Below are 22,254 nucleotides of genomic sequence, written 5' to 3' on the forward strand. Positions count from 1 at the left end.
AGAGAGAACCATCGTTTTCATAGCTCTGTAATAATGAATAAATAGTTATTGCAACCACTGAAGTAAATGACCCCTCTAGCAATTATTACATCTCTAGAGCTGATGAAAATTGTGATCCCTGCGTGGTCTCCTTAAGGGCACATCTAATTTTAAATACAAGCTGTTATCTTCCTCTGATCAGAAACTCTTTTCTTCCTGAGCAGGGCACTGACCTGAGGTCTCCCTGTAACTCACGGTGACTGTTCTCCTGTGTTCTGAGTGCACTTCAGCACCCACAGAGCTCTGCTCCCTCAGGTGATGACAGAAATCAGCTGATCACTGCCTCACATTTGTAATCCAAAATAACCAGTTCAGGACAAAATCACTAGAAAAAAAAACCTAGTAAACGGCAATGCTAATAGAACAAGATTTGCATGAACTTTGCTCACACCTAGACTGAATTTCTTAGCTAGAATTTCTTTTTCTAAGTGAGAACTTACTTTCCACACCCTTTGCCCTTCTTTCACTCTTCTTGACATGAACAAAACAAAGATTCATGGCTGGATCAAGCCCGCTGAGTGCCTGGGCAGGATCTTTGCTCTGCCCCCAAAGTGTTGCATTTCAGAGGAAGGGGATACAAACCTGGCACAGTTGGGTACCTACTCAGTGACTGAAGAGATACCTTGGATGGCATCAGAGAGGAAAAAAAGGCATCCTGCTGCCATTTACCTCCATTCCTTGTCCCCACCAGTCATTCCATGCTGTGCATCATGTTGTTTTCCAGTCAACTGGCTTTTTAAGACAGCGTGCCACGCTGTAGTCATATTCATCCTTAACCACAACGCTTCCTCTGCCTTGAACATAATTCTCTGAAGTGCTCCAATATGTTTTTCCTTTATACTTAGTTAACATTTCATAGTTCAAACTGTGGAAGTGTGAGATTTTTGCTTCCTTCCTCATTTCACACCCCAGCATCTCCTTTTGAACTGTGTGCTTTTCTTCCTCTGAACCTTCCCGTTTGTGCAAGATGGTTGGCTGCAAATGGCACATGAATTATGCACCCAACATTCCCCTTCATCTTTTTTAAAGGCTCTGAACAGTTGTTCGATCATTAAAAATATATGCATAAATAAAAATCAATTGAATTAAAATAACAGTAATCTGAAAATATTCTGCACCTGGTACAGTACTTTTCCCTTCGGCACATGGGAAAAGCTCTGCTGTAATATCTGAGAGCTGCTGTAGCTTTTTATCCTTCTAATCTCATAATCATTATTAATGTTTTTAAATTCCAGATGGTAGCTACCAACAAACTTGGAATAGAGAGCAAAAATGACATACCCCAGTTTCCATTAGAAGCTTGATTTGGGAGATTATATGCTTCTGTGCATTTCCAAGCCACTGCCACCAGCTTTCTGGACTACACCCAGTTCCCAGTAGCCTGCACAGGAAAAAAGATGCCAATACTTTTGAGATCTCAAAAGAATTTTTATTCTAGATTAAATACAATTTTTTTTTCTCCATTAAAAAAAAAAAAATGATTTGCTCTAAGTTTGAATTTCACCACCAGTTAAATTCCTTCTGGTTGGTCATTATAATTCCAAAACTCTGCATGTGAAATTCTCAGTAAAATGTTTTGGGTGTTTTTTCCTGGAAAATGTTTCCAGTTTGACAAATGACATTTAAAAAATAAATCATAATGATGGCAAAGGCTCCCACCAAGTACAGCATGACGCATTTTGTGTCATCATAGACCTGCAGCCCAAATCTCAACAGTCCTCTAGTGCTTCAAGACAAGAAGTGAATCTGACTGTAGGACTACACAGCTTTAATAGCTACACATTTGATCATAGCTACACCTTAGTCTTGGAAAGCATGAGAGAATTGCACTTATGATTTCATAGAAAGTAAGCTCACTCAGCAGTCATAACTCATGAGACCTGTACTACTTCACTGGCATTATAAGCAAATTCTGCTCAGCCATACAAGTTCTGAGCTTTCCGTATAGCTTTTTTCTTTACAACTGACTGTACCCACCATTAAGAGTAGATGTTAAGTTTCATCACACAGTTGAAAATCAGACATCCTATTTATTTAACAGAGCTGGCTAAGCTTCCTGTGACAACCGGTGATGAGCTCCATTTTGCAAGCAGCAAGTGGACAGAGGAGCAACAGCAACCCCGATACTGAAGGGCTAAGTAAAAGTTTCTCTAATCCATGAGATTATATTGTACTGAAGGTACAACAAGGCCACACGGTTTATTGAAAACATACATTCTTTCTTCTAGCTGTCTCTTATGTTTCCATATTACACTGTGCTCCGTAAGAATTTATAATAGCTGGCACCTTATCATTTGAAGTTAATATTAGCAATTTCTTAGACTCTTAGTGCTTGTTTTCTCAGAAGATGAATTTATCCTTAATGCAACACCAGTAGAATGCCAAGCTTATATGAGTGATGGTAAAAATGAAGTATCTTATTTTACAAACCAGCAGCCCTGAAATAGCTGCATTAGTGTAGCAACAGTAAGTACAGAGCTCACAGAAACACACTGAGTTTGGTAAATACAATCGTTATTTCTCGTCTCTTGATGGCCTTGTATGAAGCCACATGAATGGAAAAGTCAATCATTACCAGTGCAAGCCTGGCATTAACTCTTTTTCCAGTTTCTAATTGTTATGTTTTTACTCAGAGGCCAAACAATAGAGACTGACTGCTTCTCTCATTCTCAGATCCAGCTCCTGTTGAGCCATGGCAAAACTACCAGTATGCTGAATTGGTTTTGATTGCTCCTCGCATTCCACCAATATACTTGAGTAGGCAAGACCTTAATTGTGCTAGAGCAATAATAGCAGAGCCAAGACTTTTCTTAAGAAATAAACCCATTTAACTATTTGTTAGAAGTACACCTCCTGACTGTCCCCACTCACCTGCTTCAGCTCATACAGTGGTGTGCACTAACTAGACTGCTTTCAGATGAAACCAAATTGGAATTGCACTTCAACTGCAAACAAGCATTCAGTTCACAGAACAAGATCCTAAACGATCAGCTCATCGTTAAATCCCTCATCCCACCAAAATGCACATATACTGAGTATCTTGAGCCTGCACCAACACCTGCATGCTTCTGTACATCCACATCCACTGATCCACGCAATTTCCTACACCGATGCAGCCTACAGAACCAAACAGCTCACAGATCAGTCTTAAGTTTCTTCTCACTTGGGCACTGTAGGAAAAGTAATTCTCTTTCTGTTCTTACTGTCAAAACAGAAGATGGAACAAGTTCTGACTTACCAGGTCAGTACAGTCCTCAAGGCTTTGCAAAATAACAAGCACTTCAGCCTAAGGCTTGCCCTCTCAAAAAAGACAAATATAGGCCATACATACACAAATATACGTACCGATTGCATTTTGTAATTTGCTAAACACTTCTGGAGATGACATTATCAACTGAGAGAGAGCAAGGGATGTATTCTAAATGTTAATACTTGCAAACTTTAATGCATATTTTCACAAAGTAATGCATGTTCAGTATATATCAATTCAGTGCGAGAAGCACTTCAAATTACTGGTTTGCATGATTCTAGCAGAATTAGTCTGACCTTCCTTTATAGAGAGATCTTTTCAGGTGAAATAGTTGGCTCTTCTCATCTGATCTCAAACTGAGCCACTTCCCACCTCCCACAGTAAGCTGTAGCCGTGCTCCTGCTGTAACATACTCTGCTGAGCAGGACTGCTCGTGCATTAACAACTTCTTGCAAGAATTCGCAGGCTCAAAACATAATCAGGGTGACCCATTTTATGCATTTAGGCAATTTTCAGACTGCACTAAACAGTGTGGGAATACACCAGATATCAAGCTTGTTCCGAACATTGGGTGGGGGAAAAGTTTTTCTTGTTTCTTTTGGAGGTTTTGTTGTTGTTGCTGTTCTTTAAAACAAAAACTCTATGCCATTCCATACAGATAGCTAAAACAGGGTTGCTAATGCCATGGCATTTTGGAAATGGTGCCTATTATTTTAAGGCTTGTTTGATAAATTGCCATCATTAAGAACTTTGAAATGACTGGGTCTAATGCAGCCACGCAGGTAAATCAGAGCAGCATGATGCCTGCCCTTGGCTCTTGTTAAGAAAAGGCTGCAGCCTAACTCAGGCACACGTAACAGAATAGACTGACTGCTGCTGCATCACTACCATGTAGAATGGAAAAGGAGCAAAGGACAATATAGCAGAGCAGAGACAGCATACATGCATAATGGGAAATGCTTTTTACTTATCTGTGCAGTAGCATGCAAACTTTCTCACCTCTGCCTTCCAAAGGAAACAGAATTTGAGTCTTAGAAACCATGTAAGCAGTGACTCCGTTTGAAATCAAATTAATGATAATATTATCAAAATAAATCTCTCTTGGATACAGAGATAGCTAATAACATACACACAGTTCATACTTGAAACAAACTTGGAGAAATGCTCTATATTTACCCAATGCTTAACTCCAAAGGTACAGGACGAAGACACACGGCACATTTTGGTTACATTGAGCACAGCGAATACCACTTAGCTTCATCTCCAGCTTTAGATCAGCATTGCTGCCCTGCACAACCTTACAGTCAGCAAAGGGAGAAATGTGTTTTCAAGAGAGGTGCAACATCAAAGCCCTCGAACAGACAATTCCTCTTTTATTTCTGCAAAGAACTTCACTGAAGAACGTTACAGAATCACAGAATGGCCAGGGTTGGAAGGGACCTCAAGGATCATGAATCTCCATCTCCCCTGCCACATGCAGGGCCACCAACCTCTACATTTAATGCTAGACCAGGCTGCCCAGGGCCCCATCCAACCCAGCCTCGTGCACTGCAGAGGAGCCGGATGGCCTTCAAGTGTTCCTTCCAACTCAAAAGTTTCTATGATGCTATAAAATTGCAGTTGAAGATGCTTGTATTATTATTCACCCAGTCCAGACCATACACTCTGCATCACTATGGGCTGGGTGTATCTATTGGTGTCCACTTACGATAACTTGAAAAAGCAATAACACTTCTATTTTCTGGGCACAATACTAAAGAAGAGGCAAGCAGCCTCCACCCCAGGGCAGGAAAACACATCAACACAGCAAGGAGAGGCTGTGTGGGTGGGGAATTTCACTGCTGCCAGTGCTATGGAACCTCACGTAGCTGTGAAGTGGAGAGAAAAAAAAAATACTACAGAGGCTGCAGTAGATAGAAAGCCAAGGGCATGAGCCCAAGCAAGCAGCAGGACTGCGGCTCTGAAGCTCGTAGAGAGGCTCTGGGCTAAATATTGACTTAAAGGCTGACTTTCTCAGCTGAGAGCTGAGAACAGAAAAAAGCCGTCGCTCTCCTCTCTCCCCCTTCCCACCCTAAGACTTAATTCCCAGCTGCACCTTGCTCATGTGGCAAACGTTGATGAATGAAGTTTAGACATGGGACTTAGCAAATCCACATAAGGAAGGTTCACAATGTGGGTTCACAACGCTTGTCTTGACCAAATTTTAGAATGTGCAAGATTATTTTTTTTTTTTCCCCTTTTAGTATTTATCACATAGTTTGACTGGACTCTTAGATTGTGGAAGTATACATTTTCTTTGCTTATTAAGTAGAATCAAAGGCTTACTGAATTAATACACAACCCATCATTAGATTTACATTTTTTTCCTCTACAGCCTGATCTCCTCTAATATTTAAGATTGCTGGGGTCCAGAAAACCCATATCTACCAGAAGCCTTTGCAGGCAGTTATGTTAGTCAGATACTGAACAGGTGAAATAGATAAAGAACTCTCTTTAAATGGAATTCAAGTGTGACAGAACAGAACACTTTGTCTCTGGTATTTATGATTTTACTATCACATCTATAAGGAGAAAATACACTTTATAGACCAGATGTTTCTGGAAGAATTCATCACTGCCAAAGCAGCGCTCCTGCCTTCAGGAATTTCAGAATGGCAGCTGAAAAGGTGTCCTATTTCCTATGTTTTTAATATAATATTAAAATATCGTGTTTGATTTGCTCTTAATTACAAGAGGTAAGGATGTAATTTACTTAATGAGACAAGGCTAAATATAGCAGAAAGGGGTACTATAAAACCTAATGAAATTTTGCAGCTGCTTTTATTTAGGGAAATAATAAATTCTAGCCAAGAAGCTGAAGGATTGAAAGGGGAAGCAAATTCTCATCACATGCCTGAAGATTGAACGGCTATTCACCAGGGTACTAATAATCTTCAGAGCCAATAGCTCAAGATCTCATTAAAGCACAGAATAGATTAGGGATATTAAAACACTAAGGTCTGGCTGGTTGCTCAGACATGCAGCATCTCACTAAGTGTGAAATCTCACTTAGTTCTACCCCCAGCTTTTTGTCCAGTTTTACCTAAGTGCTTTTCAACTGGGAAAATGGCCTATGAACTTCTGTACTGCCTATTTCATTTCCCAAATTGGCAAAATCAATTCACATTTATTTTAGGACTACAAGCTGCAGTTTTTCTATCATCAAAGGTTTGTTCTTGCATCGGTTCAGAAAATACAATGCATTATAAAGCCTTAAGAGTATAAAGAACAACAGACGTAGCAGTTTTTCAGATCCTCTGATTGTACAACCATCCTTCTCATACACAATCATCACACCTAAACGTGCTCTAAAATACAACAGCGACTACTCTGTACAACCTGTATATCTACAACCCCTAAGGCTGTAAAAGGAAAAAAAACTTGTCTTTAGCTAAATGAATCTCTTCCAGGAAAGAGCCAGCTTGTTCCCTCATTAAAAATTGAAGGAAAATAGGCACAGAAATTGAGGGAAATAGGTAAAAGCATGGATCTTGTTCTATATAGTGTATTTAGTTTAATTAAATGTTATATCTTGAACAGTTCTAAATACATTCACTTGATTCATCTTTTGAAAGTGCTAAAATACAATTTAATCACTTTCCACTCTTGCTAAGTGTTTTGGTGGGCATTTTGACAGTGAAAGGCTACAGTCCCATACAGCAGTTCATACCAAACTCAGCAGTTGGAAGCTCTAGCTTTAAGGCTCAACATAAGATCCACTTGATTTTGTTGTTGTTTTTAAGTGAAAATAATTAACTATTGCAAACAGAATCACAGAACCATCAAGATTGGAAAAGACCTCCAAGATCATTTAGTCCAACTGTCCACCCACCACCAATATTTCCCCATTAAACCATGTCTGCGTTAAGCTCTCTGGCATTTAAGCTCTTCAGATCAGGATTAAACATTTAATGGATCTTTCACGGAAATCATTCAGGTAGATCAGCATTATGTAAAGTGCCTCTACAAGGGGATGGCACTCTAAGCACAAAAGGATTTACCAGTCAACATGAGAATCTGCAAGATATTTTCAAGCCTTCAGAAATCAGCGAGCCACATCTTATAAAGCCAACCTGAAACAAACAGATATCTTGAAGTACTTCCTCACCTGCATCTTTAAATCAGCCTATAATAACAACTTTAGCTGCTGTCTAGTCTTTTTCTGTTCACTCTGAAAACAGAAGCATGTATTTCTTCTCATACGATTACTAAAAGCAGTCAAATTGTTGATTCCTTTTCAGGTGGTGCTATCCCTGCAGCCATCCTTTCCTCTGACTAACAATTTGTATGACATATTTCCTCATCTTTGTTCCTTTATTAGCAAAGCAAGCAGTAATCAGGATGGAGGAAAAAAAAACCAACAGCATATAACCTTGCAGACCAGTGAGATGAAAAAAGAACACCACTGGAGGACAAGGAAAGACAGACTTGCTAGGTCTCTTGGCAGTTGGCATGGCGCAGCATCTGACTTCTTGTCTACAATGGCTGCAGACGTTCTAACTCTCAGGTGAAAGAAGCCACTTTTTGTCTTCTCAACCAAAGGAAATTTATTTTTCCCCTCACCTCTTGGGCATTAAAATACAAGCTCATTCATACTGCTTAGAAATACTGGACTTGTTTTGAATTTATCTTACAGTAGAGTCAACCTACGCTACTCCACAAGCTGACTTTCTTCACTTTCCACCTCTCATCTCCTCTACCAAGCCTGTTCCAGTGAACCTCTCCCCAAAACTTAGATTTCAGAGGTTTGTGCAGCAGTTATGCCCGTAGCTCTACTAATTCTGGTCCCTTTGAATGGACGGCAGACTTTTCCCTTTCCTTCGCAGAAACTTGCCTTATCAAAACGACCAGGGAGACAGAATGCAAATCTCATCTTCACAGAATCTTTAATCTTTTTGGGTGATTTATCAATTTTTATTATGTCAAAAAAAAAAAAAAAAAAAAAAAGTAACTCCTCTCTCCACAACTTCATCTCATTGAATAAGCTGATATAAGACAAAATTTTTCCTCCTGCAGCCTGAGGGAAGCTTTGTGCCTGTTGTCTCTCTCATCTAAATGACATCACATACTCTTAACATTTCCAAAAGTCCTACACATCTTTAGGTGATCTAAATCCCTTCTTACCACTAGCTGTACTCCCAGTTTCCAATCTCAGCAGTACAACTGATTGTGGGCCTTATTGTCAATTTCAGCCAACAAGCTAAAAAAATACATTTTTTCAACTTTGTTGGATGTTTTTTCTCTTCTTTCAAACTTTCTTCTGCCTATTTCTTCCTTAGCTAACCTGCTGCCAAATCTCATTTTTCCCTTTCAGATTGTTCTCTAAAACATCCTTCCTGTCTCTGATCCTTAAACCACGGTAGAGACTTTTGACATTACCCATTTTCCTGCTTGTCTCTCTGGTTTCTTCGGTGCACTGGCAATACTGCTGCTGAAAATACCTCTTGGCATCCAGTTTTCTCATTTCTTTACATTCCACATCAGATCCAGGCTTATCACTTTCAGCTTCAGAACTATATAATATAGCTCCCACATACATTTAAATCTCAGACATTAGTTCAGCCTACAATGCAGTTTGAGTTCTTCATTCCAAATGCCCTGTTTCTGAGTCCTTCCCAAAGTATATTCTGCAAGAAAGAAAAAAAAAAAAAGACACTTTCTGTCAGAAATATACTTCTGAAATTCAAGATCAGCAATTATCAGTCCTACAGCCGCAGAACAAATTACATTACAGCTGATCACAGCAACACTCCATCCATGTTTAGTCTGGAATGTATCACTGAACTTGTTTTACATCTTTCCACGAATAACAGCGAAACTGAACATTAACAAGGACAAAAATCAGTAATTGATTATTTGAGTTTTATGAACAGGCAAGGTGAGGAACAATATCCTATATGAAGAAAAAAGAGAGAAAGAAAGGATGAAGTGGCTACAATAGGTAGATGTCAAGAGAAACAGTACGTGTCATAAGGAAAACCAGTTGTATTGAAGTCTTTTGGCTCTGATTCTCTCTGATTCTGTGTTGTGCAAGTTCTCCTTATTATGATTCGCACTTAAGACTTCCCTATGGAAGTGAGGCAATAGCCAATTGAACAAGGGGACTACGATAGTTTCACAGTAATTACTGTACCATCAGCTAGGTATAACCTAGAACAGATGTCTTCCACTGAGCTGCCCACTGACTAGAAAAACGGGCATGACCTTAGAGACCTGAAGATCTGCCCCATCAAACTTCTACATTAGTCCATTTTCAAGACCTTGCAAGGGCAGAGAAGTCATTTTAAAGCAAATGCCTAAATCCAGAAAAGCTTAATTCAGAGTTCTGCTCTGGATGCATCTGTAATATTCAGTCTCTGTCTAGCATTCAGTGATAAAAGTGGATTTTCTTACCTTTCAGCCCACCTTGCCTTGTGGAGCTAATATAACTACAATAAACTGAGCGGAATTCTGCCTGCTTTTTTTCTGGCTCTACACAAGTGCAATCTCATGAAAACAATACTTTCCCTAGCACAGCCCCAAACATTACAGCTTAATGGTACCTTCTACTATTGTTAACAAGAGAAAGCAAAAATGCTATCTTGAGTCATGCCTCAAAACAAAGGGCTTGCAGCACTCAGGAGCCCTGTTACTTCTGAACTGAGCACACAAATACAAGCATGCTCTCCAAACAGCTACTTTCAGTCAATTCAGGGAGAAAAGACAGCTGAAACTTAAACCACTTTCAAACTTCACATTTCAGTGCTTGAGCAAGAACAAAGGCTATCAGGGCTGTAATAAATTTTAAGATTGTGTAATTATTTGAACCTGCCCTTCCTTTGCAGGGAAACACATAGCAGGAACCTGCTGCCTTGAACTGTACCTTCCAGCCCTACAGCTGTTTAAGATCATTTCTGTAGCTATACGCTTTACCTCTTTGGAGAGCACGTGGCAATGATCGCCAGCTTCAGGAAAACAGCAAAGTCACTTAGAGAAAAATGCATGTGGCAATAACTCAGTGATCTGGAGTCATGGTTCCAGAGCTGCTGGGGCCACAGACTCGTGCAACTTTCTGACAGATTTTTTATGCAACTGTGCAACTACTTTCTGTATAAGGAATGAAAAACATGGCTCAAGCCAACTGACAAGATTTATTTGCGTGTTGCCGCATTCCAGTTCTCTAGACATGCATCTTTAACCAATTTTTCTTTTCACACAGTTGTATTCCAATTATGAGTATTCTGTTTCATTTTTTCTGGCTGTTACAGAAGATACTGAAAAAAAAAGAAAATCTATAGACATACATTTTTCAGTGAACTTACTTTAGTAATACCAAGGCAGCTCTTGCATTTACTTTCAATGAGCACTCAAACCATTGTGTTTTCCTGACATAAACGCCTGTGGAGAGAGAATGAACGACAAGGTCTTAAGCCAAAACATTTGTGGCAACCTAGCTCATCATTCAATTCAGAAATGAAGTGCACTCACTCCTTTAATAAATAGAAAAAAACAAGCTATCATGATTTATGATTGTGTACCTCTAAGCAACACAACCTGAAAATTAAAAACAAGCAGAGAGCTGTCTGTCTAAATTGTATAAAGGTTTCCCTTTACAAAGTCAGAACATCAAGAGGTGAAATGGAAAAATACACCTTTTATCACTTAAAATATTGAGTAAGATTTAAGAAAAACATATTTTTACTGCTTTTCCTTTTTTTTTTTTTTTTTTTTAATTCAATCTTGATTTGTTCATACCTTTCTCATCACTATTTCTGAATGTGATCTTCAACATACAAGTAGTGAGTCATTTTTCTTTCCTTAATTTCCTTCTCTCGTCTTTGTTGTTCTAGATCTTGTTACAAGAGGCAGGTCTTAGGGCTTAGAACACATGTTCCTCCACCACAGCTGTACTTGTTCAAGTTACATTTCCCTTCCATGACGCAGCCTGGTCAGAAAATCAGTTCTATAGGAACACTGTTGAAAGTAGGATTAATAGGACAACAGAAGGTAAGAGGAAAATACTACAGACATGGCACATACCCATTAGACATATTTCACAGAATCATAGAATCACAAGGTTGGAAAGAACCTACAAGATCATCTAGTTCAACCATCCTCCCATCACCATTACTACCACAAGCTATTAAGCCATATCTCATAGCAGCTTCACCAGCGCTGAGTAGAGGGGGACGATCACCTCCCTGCTCCTGCTGGTCACACTATTTCTAACGCAGGCCAGGATGGCATCGGCCCTCTTGGCCACTTGGGCACACTGCTGGCTCATGTTCAGCTAATCATCAACCAACACCCCCAGGTTCCCTTCTTCTTCACAGTCATCCAGCCGCTCATCCCCAGCCTGCAGTGCTGCATGGAGTTATTGTGGCCAAAGTGCAGCACCCAGCACTTGGCCTTGTTGAACCTCATCCCATTCCCCTCAGCCCAGCAAACCAGCTTATCTACATCCCTCTAGACTGACCCCTCAATATGGCATGGGAACAAGTTACCAAGTTATCTAACACAGCTTGCCATATTTTTGCTAGTATGTTCAACATCCACACAATGAGAAATTGCACATTAAACTTATAGACCAATTTCATGCTAATTAGTCTACGAGGGAACTAGGTAACTGGGTTGTTACAGTTCTATCTTTAGAAATGAATCAGAATTACTGCTTATTTAGAATAATTTAAGATGTCTGACTGTGCCTGTTCTAAGCATCCATTAACAAATGGTAGCTTTTACTTGACTTCCCACTGCATTAAACAGGCCATTTCAGTACACAAGACAAAGCAGCTCATCAGCTGGAGGTTGAAAATAAATACACAGGAAGCAGGCATACAAACAAGTGTTAAAATACATCTGTCTTACGTCAAGATTCATTTGTAAATTCATTGCAAGAGCTACACTAAGTCACATCAATGTGTTTTCAAGATGATTAGAACACAATCAGAATTACAAATCTTTAGATATGGTACTAAGGGACATGGGTTAGTGAAGAAATACTGATGGTAGGTGGACAGTTGGTCTAGATGATCTTGGAGGTCTTTTCCAACCTTGGTGGTTCTAGGACTGTACCACGTAACGCTTAAATCCCTTTATGGCAATGGGATTCTGACTTACATCCTCAAGATTTCTGAAGTGATTCACAGATGCTGTGTGAGACACAGGAGAGCTAGAATTGAAGACAGGCTGCCCTGTAGTCAATGCTGGAGTAATGCTATCTATCAAGTTCAGCTGTTCACTGCAAGGAGCAGTGGGGAAACACTTCTCTGTACTTATAAGCCCTTTGGTTCACAAACCTGAATCCTCTCCCAAAGTGGAATGACTAAGTTTACTCCAGAGGTATTTAAGAGGCGGGTAAACCACCCCTGCAATCTCTTTTAATTCAGTACCTTTGAAATCTCTAAACACAGAGTTATAGAAGTTATAAATAAAAGTCTAATCTCTCAATAAGGGATCATTAATGCCCTTTAACAAAAAGTATCAGCCAGAAGGCTTTAGCATGACCTGAAAAGGGAGATACAATCATCCAATCTATTTGGTTTTCAAAGTCCCTCTCTGCATACAAGAGGGGTTCACTGAGCAAAAAGGGAAGGAAAAACAAAACAGAACAAAACAAAGCCCCTTAAGCTGCTGTTTGGGAAAGCTCACGTATAAATAAAACAACAGATGTTTCTGTTTGTTTTGTGAAAGGCAGTAATCGAAGATCAGTCATCCATGCATCAAACAAGTGCTCGGTCTGCTGACTGAACAGCGGTGTGACAGCACCTCAGTGCCCCCCCGGAGCGCCTTCGAAGATGACTCCTGTAGGCAAAAAAAATGCCAAGGATGTGCTGGTTTTGAGACCTGAGTAAGAAAACCCCTCGGGAGTATCTACAGCACTATTTTCTGGAATTATGGAAATAACCATAGGTGACTGAAGAAATTCAAAAGACAGAAACGAGGCATGAATGGGATGTTATGCAAATTAAAGTGATGAGGATGCAAAGATACAACTGTGCCTTACAGTTTGATCCTGGCTGCCAAGGAAGTTCAGCGTTGATTCACCAGCTAAGTCTTCCTACAGCCATTGCCTCAAAACTGCAATATTTCTTCTATAACATCAAACTTTGTGGTTGAGACAGGACAGGTACTGACCGCAAAAGAGAACTGCATCAAAAGCAAGTACTTTGTGGAAATGATGTCAATCACAAAAGCAACTATGATAACAGTAAGACTAAAAGAAGAGCTCACCTCTCCAATGGCATCAGTTTTCTCAAGGCCTATCTATGGAGCAGGTACAAGATACTGTCTCTCTTTATAGGTCTTGTCTGTCTTAAAGCTCATGCATTTTAATGGGAACTCTTCAGTATCCCAAGCACTACAGTTTGCAACAGAAGCAGGAAAAAAGGAGCAGTGCAATCTGGTCCCGTGCTAAGAAGATGCCCTCCTGGCTCCCAGAGGCCAGGAGCAGCTCCCAGCCCTACCCTTGTGCTGGCAGCATGGAGCACAATCCATACCTCCCCTTTCAGGGTGCCTGCCCATCATCTGTGGGGTGCCAGCATGGCAGGCAAGGTAAGTTAGGGGATTGCACAGACAGCACAGGGACACACACAGCTACAGCACCACATCTTCAAAGGAGAGGCATGTAATGCAAATAGAAGAACGTGCATTCCCAGAACGATGAGTTCTTGTAGCCACAACAGCCTGCTGAAAGGACAGAGGTGAACATGCGACTGCCAACTTACAGGAGACCGCTGGAGAAGAGCGTGTAGATAGCTGAAGGTGTTTACTCACATTCTGTAAGGCTTTAGTACAGCCATTTATCTGTTATATTGCTGCTATTAATCCTAAGCATGCAGTTCACTGACTGATGGTTAATTACAATCTACTAATAAATCAACAAACCACTTTGATCCTTATCTGATTTAAACCATGAGTCCAAGTCCTGTATAAGCACATGCACTTCTCCGTGTTTTTCTGCTTGACACTTACACACAACCTTTGGCTAAAAAACACAACTTCTCATCTTCTATTTTATTTTGTTCTTCCTCACCCTCCCCTGAGAGCACTTAAAATATGCAGGAAATCAACTGGCTAGCTTTACCTGTCAAATTTCCTTCTGTGCTGACACTTACCTCCCAGAACTTACTTCTCTCCAAATTGGAATGATATGGATTTGATGAGTGGACTGTTCAGTGGATGAGGAACTGGTTGCGAGACCGTACCCAGAGAGCAGTGGTCAGTGTCCAGATGGAGATCAGTGACCAACGGTGTTCCTTAAGCATCAGTACTGGGTCTGGTGCTCTTTAACATCTTCATCAGTGACATGGAGTCAGTGGGATCAAGAGTGCCCTCGGCAGTTTGCAGGTGACACTGAGCTGTGTGGTGTGGTGAACACACCCAAGGGATGGGATGCCATCACAGAGAACTAGACAGGCTGAGCAGTGGGGCCCAGGAGAAGCCCACGAGGTTCAGCAAAGCCAAGTGCAAGGTCTTGTTCTTGGGCTGTGGCAACCCTGACTATCAGTACAAAATGAGGATATAAGAATGGAGCACAGCCCTACCAAAAAGGACCTGGGTGTATTGGTGGTGGCAGCTGGACATGAGCCAGCACTGTGCCTTCACAGCCCAGAGAGCCAACCACATCCTGGGCTGCATCCAAAGCAGCGTGGCCAGCAGGGTGAGAGAGGGGATCTGCCCCTCTGTGCTGTGAGACCTCACCTGGAGCACTGTGGCCAGATGGGGAGTGCTCAGTACAGGAGAGACATGGAGCTGCTGGAGAGTGTGCAGAGGAGAGCTGCAAAAATGAGCCCAGGGATGGAACACCTCCCTGTGAGGACAGGCTGAGAGCTGGGCTGTGCAGCCTGGAAAAGGGAAGGCTCTGTGAGACCTGATAATGGCCTGTCAGTATCTGAAGGGGGGGTATAAGAAAGAAAAGGACAGACTCTATAGCAAGGACTGTGTGATAGGACAAGGGGAAATGGTTTCAAACCAAAAGAGAGGAGATTCATATCGGATATAAGGAAAAAGCTTTTTAAACAAGTAATAGTGAGGCAGTGGCACAGGTTGCCCAGAGAGGTGGTGGTGCCCCATCACTGCAGACAGGCAAGGTCAGGCTGGACGGGGCTCTGAGCACTGATGGAGCTGTGGGTGTCCCTGTGCACTGCAGGGGGTTGGACTGGATGGCCTCAAATGATTCTAAGATTCCAACCAAAGTACTGGTCCCCCTCCCCCATTAGCAGTTTCCTAGTCTGGTCCAAAATATATCTTTTAATTAAGAGTGACTATTAAATTATTGGATTTAACAAACTAAAATTTAGGACTAATGCTTATGCTAGCTTCCCCAATGCAGCTTTGGAACCAGGTGTTCTAACGGAATTATATCCACTACATCAGATTTTTACATCAGGATATTCTAAGGAAAACACATCTGAAAGATTGCTGGCTTCTCCTTCCTCCTTCACAACTGAAAAAGCAAGCTAAAACCTGACTTCTAGACAACACTGAAAAGCGTTGTCTTTATTTTAAAATTGGTTTAAAAACAAAAAGTTATGGTTCAGTTCTCAACCTCTGCTGATGACATTTTCATAAGTTAGAGGTAATCAAGGATTATTTCCCATGCTTAAAACTCAAATTCTCAGTCATAGGAACTATAAAATCTGATGGCTGGGTACAGAACACAGGGTCTTACTATCGTTCCTATATCCTAAGTAGCCTTGGATAAAACATACTGACAGATTTTGTACTCAAAGACACTGAAAAAACTCAATCCTTGATGACCAATGACTGACCTCAGATCTTATCAGTCTGTGACCCTCAAATAGTAACATTCATTTTAGAATTATATTTGCATTTAACTCTTTTTTTTTTTTATTGTGCACTCTTGGCTTACAATTGGTCAAAATTATTCTTTCCCCAAATTCACTTTTCTTTCTTCTGCAGTCAGGAGAAAAACATTCTGTATGATGTATAAAGATTTTTAAAACCACCTAGGCTTGCAAGACACAGCATATCACCTTTGCAACTACTTCTTAGAAGTTATTTATTTTGCAAAACCTGGCTTCTTAAACAAGCACTTAAAGTTTAAAATAACTTCCCAGACTAACAACTGGCAAACTACATTCTTCTTCATTACAATTTCAGAAAGGAATAGTCATAAAGCTGAAAAAAAAAGTATAAAAGCCTTACATGAATAAAAAAAAAGCTATTCATAATTAACTTTTTTCAAAGGTATTGATCTGAGTGCCATACAAAGAAAGTGATTAGTGGAAACCAGACCTGCCAAGAACTCCAAGAAGGGGAAAAAAAAACCCTGCAGTTATAGTGGTGGAGCTGGTTTTCATAATATGTTTATTTTGTAGATGATTGAAATTTTAAACATTTGTAACTCATTGAGGGTGAGTTACATCATGCAAATTTTAATGCCTGACTTACATGAATGTTCCTATCCTCTACAACATGAAAAATCACCACCTGCTCTGTATTAGTATTTAAAGTAGGCAAGCAGCCACGATGCTCACTGATCTTTTTTTTTTTTTTTTCCCCTCACTTAATTTTGATTAGGTGGAGGAAACATTACAGATTACCTTACATGCCAATCTATTAAGTGCCCAATGCTCATGCAATCTTCAGCTTCTGTGGGCCAGTAACTTGTCCTCCCCCCTCACACACCAATTCAGAAGTCAAGAAACTAAAATGAAACTTGCATCACAGTGGAAATCCATACATTCATTACATTCACTTAGCATTGTAATGCAGTTCAAAGTTTATCAAACAAAAAATTGTTCATAAAACACTGTTGGTCAGGGGAAGAAACACCTTACTTGTCAGTTGCATGCTCCCTAATTCCAGCTAGCACTGCTCCAATTAATAAATTTGTTACTCCCTACTTCTTCTTTCCCAGCCTTTTTCCACATTAATTATCTACATATATTATTTTTTCTTCCAGGTGATACAAAGAAAACCATTCCTCCATTTCTCTCTGTCCAGAACATACCTTCTCCCATTACTAAGTCATGTCCATGCCTTCCTGTTTACATACTCCACCTATGGAATGTGGAACCAAAGAAGAGGATATCGATTCTAGGATAAATCCTTCCCCTCTTCCCCAAAAGCACCATAGAAGCACAGTAGGAGCCCATCTCCAGTTAACATTTACCCAGCACATTCCCACCTCCTCACTCCCTTAACACATCTGAGTCACCAGCTGAAGTGACTGGAAATCTACCTGCTGAAGCAAAAATGCATGAAGTTCAGTTATTTGACACGCATTTCCATAGCAGCTCACATGTGGAAAACTGAAGAGTTCCTCTTAAAACACGTAAACTTTGTCTAAAAGACAGAGCCTGCGAAGAGAGGCAGTATCTTGGATCAAGTCCATGGACGGTCTATGAGAAAACTTAATACCTTTGGAGAAACAAGCTTTTAAGCCTTCATTTTAGGGGCTGTAAAAGTCATAAGATGACTTGCACTTTATCTCCCTTTCTCCAGGAGTACTACCATTCTCTAAAGGAAAATGAAAGATGAGCCCCTTCCCCTGGAACTGTTATGGATTAGGCTTGTCAAGATGGTTCCCCTCCTCATCACGCTATTTTATACCTTCTCACTCATTTCTTCCAGCCAAAATCTGGTACAGAACACCTCCTTCTTCCCTAGCTCTTAAATTAATCTTCTAGCCAGTTAAATACTGCATAAGTTGCTTCTTTCAAAAAAAGCATTTTTGTAATTTTGAGAATTGAACGTTAAGTTAAGCAGCAGGTGGTAACTTTAATATCTGCATTCGTCTTTGAATCATAGCTCAATAAACCCTGACAGAATATTAAAGCTTCTGCCTACCTTGTCCACTTGGCCTGTGCACACCATCCTGTCAAACTCCACCTGCTGGATAATCTTCTTACGGCAGGCCAAGAGAAGCTCTCTCTGACACATTTGTTAATACAACACCTAAAACAATGATACATCTGTTTTAATGATACACTTACATACTTTGCATGCTTTTCCTTCCCACCATTCCCTACCAGCACTACAACCAAGTGAATCATCGAGTAAATTACTTCTTCTTAACACCTCAGGAGAATGGGCCTTACTCATAATTAAGATCAATTCCTAAAAATATTTATCTACAGGAAAAGTTACAGCCCCATGCAACAGGTATGGAAGTAGAAAATAAACTTCACAATTTTCAGCCTCTAAAAACAGAAAAGCAGAAAGTTTGGCAAGTTTGGAAATGTGATTTAACTTACTTTTAAGCACTACAATATACAACTGGTATAAAGTTCCTTGCAATTCCAAAAGAATGCCAATTCCAGAGAGTGCCACTTGTAAGCTAATTAGTTTAAAGTATACGAGTCTGTTTGTGTGCTAGTTAACTTTTCTGCTTGCTACTTCTCTCAGTAAACTTAGTCAAATGATGGTACAGTCTGTTAAAGGTGGAATGAAGCATCAGCCTTCTCTGTGGTACCCTACCCTCCTTAATGTTTAGAAACAATCATTTTTGCATTTGCAAGTAGGAGGAGAATTGAATTTGTGTTGCAGGCACAAAGAAGTATGAACTAAAGATATTGTTACAGCACTTACTTAATCACTTCCTCTTACACAAGTCAAACATTCAACTTCCAAACGTTAACTGATAATATCTTTTTAACCGTAATTTCCAACAGACAAAAACCATACAAAGTTGGTTAGATCTGTGTATTTGCTGATATTCTCTTCTAGTATGACTTAAATTTATTTGTCACCAAGTAGAGTTGTTCATTATGACCTACCATCCTTCAGGAATAATTTGAAAATACAGCTCAAGACTTGCAAATCATACCTGGAATAGTCTGTCCTACTGAAATACTGGGAGAGGAATTACATTTGAGAATAGTAATTTAATCCAACTGGGAGAGAATGTACTACTTAGAATAATGCTCAAATACTTCTCTAGAAAAACAAATGAGTGCCATTTTACACAGTTGATGTAGCACAGGCATTCAAATTCCTTGCTGAATGTAGATTATAATTTCAAAACATTGTAACAAAATAAGTAGAAGTGGAGACTGTCCACACAAGTTTGATAGGAGCTTCAAAATAACTTTAATTACTTATGAAGAACTATTTTGCTCCTCTTCTACTAAGTTCCTCTGTTTTTGCTAGATCTCCAAATGAAACTGTAGCAGAACTTCTCTGTGCAGGTCTCACCTAAGAAGAAAAGAGGAAAAAAAATATAAGGACTGTTTTCTAAATTAAAGTATTTTATAAAATTTGTTTAAAGCCTAAGTAATTTAAAACATATCTTCAAAGAGTAAATAGTTGAGCTCCACATTACCTGTGATTTGTGAAACTTTCAGCCAGTCAGGTAGAAGATCTGAAGTGGGGCAGGTACTGAGCCACCACCCTTTCAATACATTTCTGTCATGGAAGGAAGGGAGAAAAAGAAAAGGTACACGGAATATCAGTATTAAGAAATCATAAATTCCCAAAACAGTCAAATTAGGCATGGCATACTCCTCATAATGACTCTTGGTGAAAGATTTGGGACAGTAAAAATATCTCATACTGGTACATTAACATAGTTCAAATTCTGTCATTGTAATTAAGGTTAAAAATACCTGTACTAAAACAGTATTTAATTCTTTCTTGGGGGGGCGCCCCCCCAGAGGGGTGAGGGCAAGTAAGTTTTTGGAGTTGTTTCAGGTTTTTTTTTTTTTTTTTTTTTTTTTCTTTCCCTACTTCAGGAGTAAAACAGATTCACAGCAGACCACAAAGAAGAAATCTCTGACTTCTGCTTCCCAATACAAAACTGTTTGTGGAGCTACTCTCCTGACTCATTAGATTTCAGGAAAAAAAAGTAATGCTTTCACTACTACCATCAGCTTTAATTGGAGTTATGAAGCAAGCATTAACTATTCCACCCCTGTGCTTCTGGCACAGAAAATGGTTAGGTTTCTGCAGTGTATACTTGCCTTGTGAGTCTTCCATAACCTGAGACGATCCTGGATGGTTTACCTGAACTTCATAGCTATCCTGAAAGAATTCAAAAGCTTAATTTTGGAGTATATCAAGTTAAAACCACAGCATTCTATTAACTTTCAGAACCCGCCACTTCAGTTCTAATTGAACACACTGTTACTCAGAAAAATACACTGCCTCAACATTTCTGAAGAACTTTGTTTAGTGGCTTAAACCTAATCAAATTTTAATTGAAATGCCATTATTCTTTTCTTGGTTTTAGAAGCAGCAGCAGGAGTGTCTCAAGTTCTTTCAAGCAAATCTAACATTCTCTGACACTTCTTGATGAAGAACGGGCAAACTCATCTGGGCCACTAGCCAAAGATACACTTCACTTGGTTTCATTGATCTCAGCACAGCCAAGAATAGAGGCAGATCAGACTAGTTCAGAAACTTACTTAGCAAAGCACACTCCATGCAAAAGAAAGGAATTACTTACTATGCTTTGGTAATGTTCTTATAAATGGAGTTTATTATACAGCTCTGATGTTTCAGACTACTTTTTGATTGTTAATTACCACAGCCAGGGTGCTAAAAGCCAGCACCTGACAGATGTCCCAAATCCAGTATGAAGTGGACAGTGGTGATCTATGAAGAGAAAATCCCCTTTCCCTAGCCCTAGGTAGCTGCAAAGGGCGGGGAAGCTCGTACAGACTGCCTCCCCCAAACACTGCACCAATAAATACTCCATCTGAATTTGGTGAATCTACAGCACAGAAGAAAAAACATACTCTTTCTTTTTTTATTAATACTATGCAGGTAAGAAATTCCTGCTGTGTTGTTTTTGTTTGTTTGTTTTTAATGAAATTAAAAGCAGTCTCAGATAAAAGCATTCGCAACAGGAAACTCCTAAAACAATAACCTCAAATAATTTTCTTCCAAACAGGTACAGTTTACGACAATTTGGATACTTCTACTTCCTCAGAGGAAGGCACTGAGTGCCTCAGGAACTCCTTAAGAGATGCACAGGCCTTGATTTCCAATAGTGGTTTTTGCACTTCTATGCTCATGGCAGAGCAGTGCCATTCTTATGTCTGTTTTCCATTCTTTTAAGTTTTTATTTATTTATTTTTAAATCTAAGAAGAACAGCAATAAAGCAACTCAAATGCCAAGGCTGACAGGCTGCTTTCCTTGCCCAGATCCTACTGAGAACATCAACCAATTCAGCTTCTTTTTTATATACAGAACTGCCAGCAACTGCTGGTTTAGAAAGAATAGCCATTTTACATAATCAAGCTAACAAGGCAGAAAAGGCCACAACTAATGTACCTCGCTTACTGAGTTGAAACAAAAGCCCTTTAAATGGGTATTTCATTAAGCATTAATCACACTACCTCTACCCACGCTAAAGAAGAAATCCTTTAATTGAGCAGCAAGAAATTTAAGCTGGTGAAAACAGTTTCCATTAGTTAAAGACAGTGGTGCTAAAGCAGAAAACGAGCATCCCAGGTGGAAATTCACCAAGACCCCCAGTTTCTTGCTCTTTTAGGGGTATTGTAACAGGTTACTTAATTTTATCCTGGCGGTAAAACTATTCCACACTACAGAATATTTAATTCCCAGAGAAAATAATGTACTTCCAAGGGGTTATTCTTAAAAAAGTCAAGTAAATGCTGGGGTATTATGATTTCTAGTTTCATTATCCCATAACAGGATACTCCTGTTTGTATAAAGAGGTGACGGGATAGCACTACAATAACACTGCAAAAAAAAAAACAACTGTGTAACGCAAGCTATTCATGTGGCCATTTTTATTTAAACAACAGGATACACAAACAGCTCTCAGTGCAAGTAATGGTGTTACTTTTTCATTCTCAAAAAATACAAAATATCTCAAAACGGTTAGTAATGACTGCCTGCTTAAATACCTGAGGTAAAACTGGTGACCACGTGGAGGCTCCGTCATAGAATCATTCAGGTTGGAAAAGCTCACCAAGCTCACCAAGCTCACCAAGCTCACCAAGCTCACCAA

General features: G+C 39.7%; 1 long non-coding RNA gene across 15 annotated transcripts in view; it reads right to left on the bottom strand.

Moving 5' to 3' along the window:
* Positions 1-22,254, bottom strand: part of LOC122156373 — a 47,525-nt gene that overhangs the window by 25,137 nt on the left and 134 nt on the right. For 13 of the 15 annotated variants that reach the window (XR_006167480.1, XR_006167474.1, XR_006167464.1 and 10 more), the window contains exons 1-8: positions 22,151-22,248; positions 19,599-19,681; positions 19,375-19,471; positions 18,125-18,232; positions 11,063-11,281; positions 10,630-10,705; positions 8,708-8,955; positions 1,321-1,420 (exon numbers count right to left, since the gene is read on the bottom strand). This is a non-coding gene — a long non-coding RNA (uncharacterized LOC122156373). Of the gene's footprint in view, positions 1-1,320; positions 1,421-7,329; positions 7,402-8,707; positions 8,956-10,629; positions 10,706-11,062; positions 11,282-18,124; positions 18,233-19,374; positions 19,472-19,598; positions 19,682-22,150; positions 22,249-22,254 lie in introns of those variants that run through there. The other 2 variants (XR_006167468.1, XR_006167463.1) reach the window with 2 other exon arrangements.

The sequence above is a fragment of the Centrocercus urophasianus genome, unplaced genomic scaffold (genome assembly GCF_019232065.1).
Source record: "Centrocercus urophasianus isolate 14NV4802_14NV808 unplaced genomic scaffold, USGS_Curo_1.0 seq_10, whole genome shotgun sequence".
NCBI lineage: Eukaryota > Metazoa > Chordata > Aves > Galliformes > Phasianidae > Centrocercus > Centrocercus urophasianus.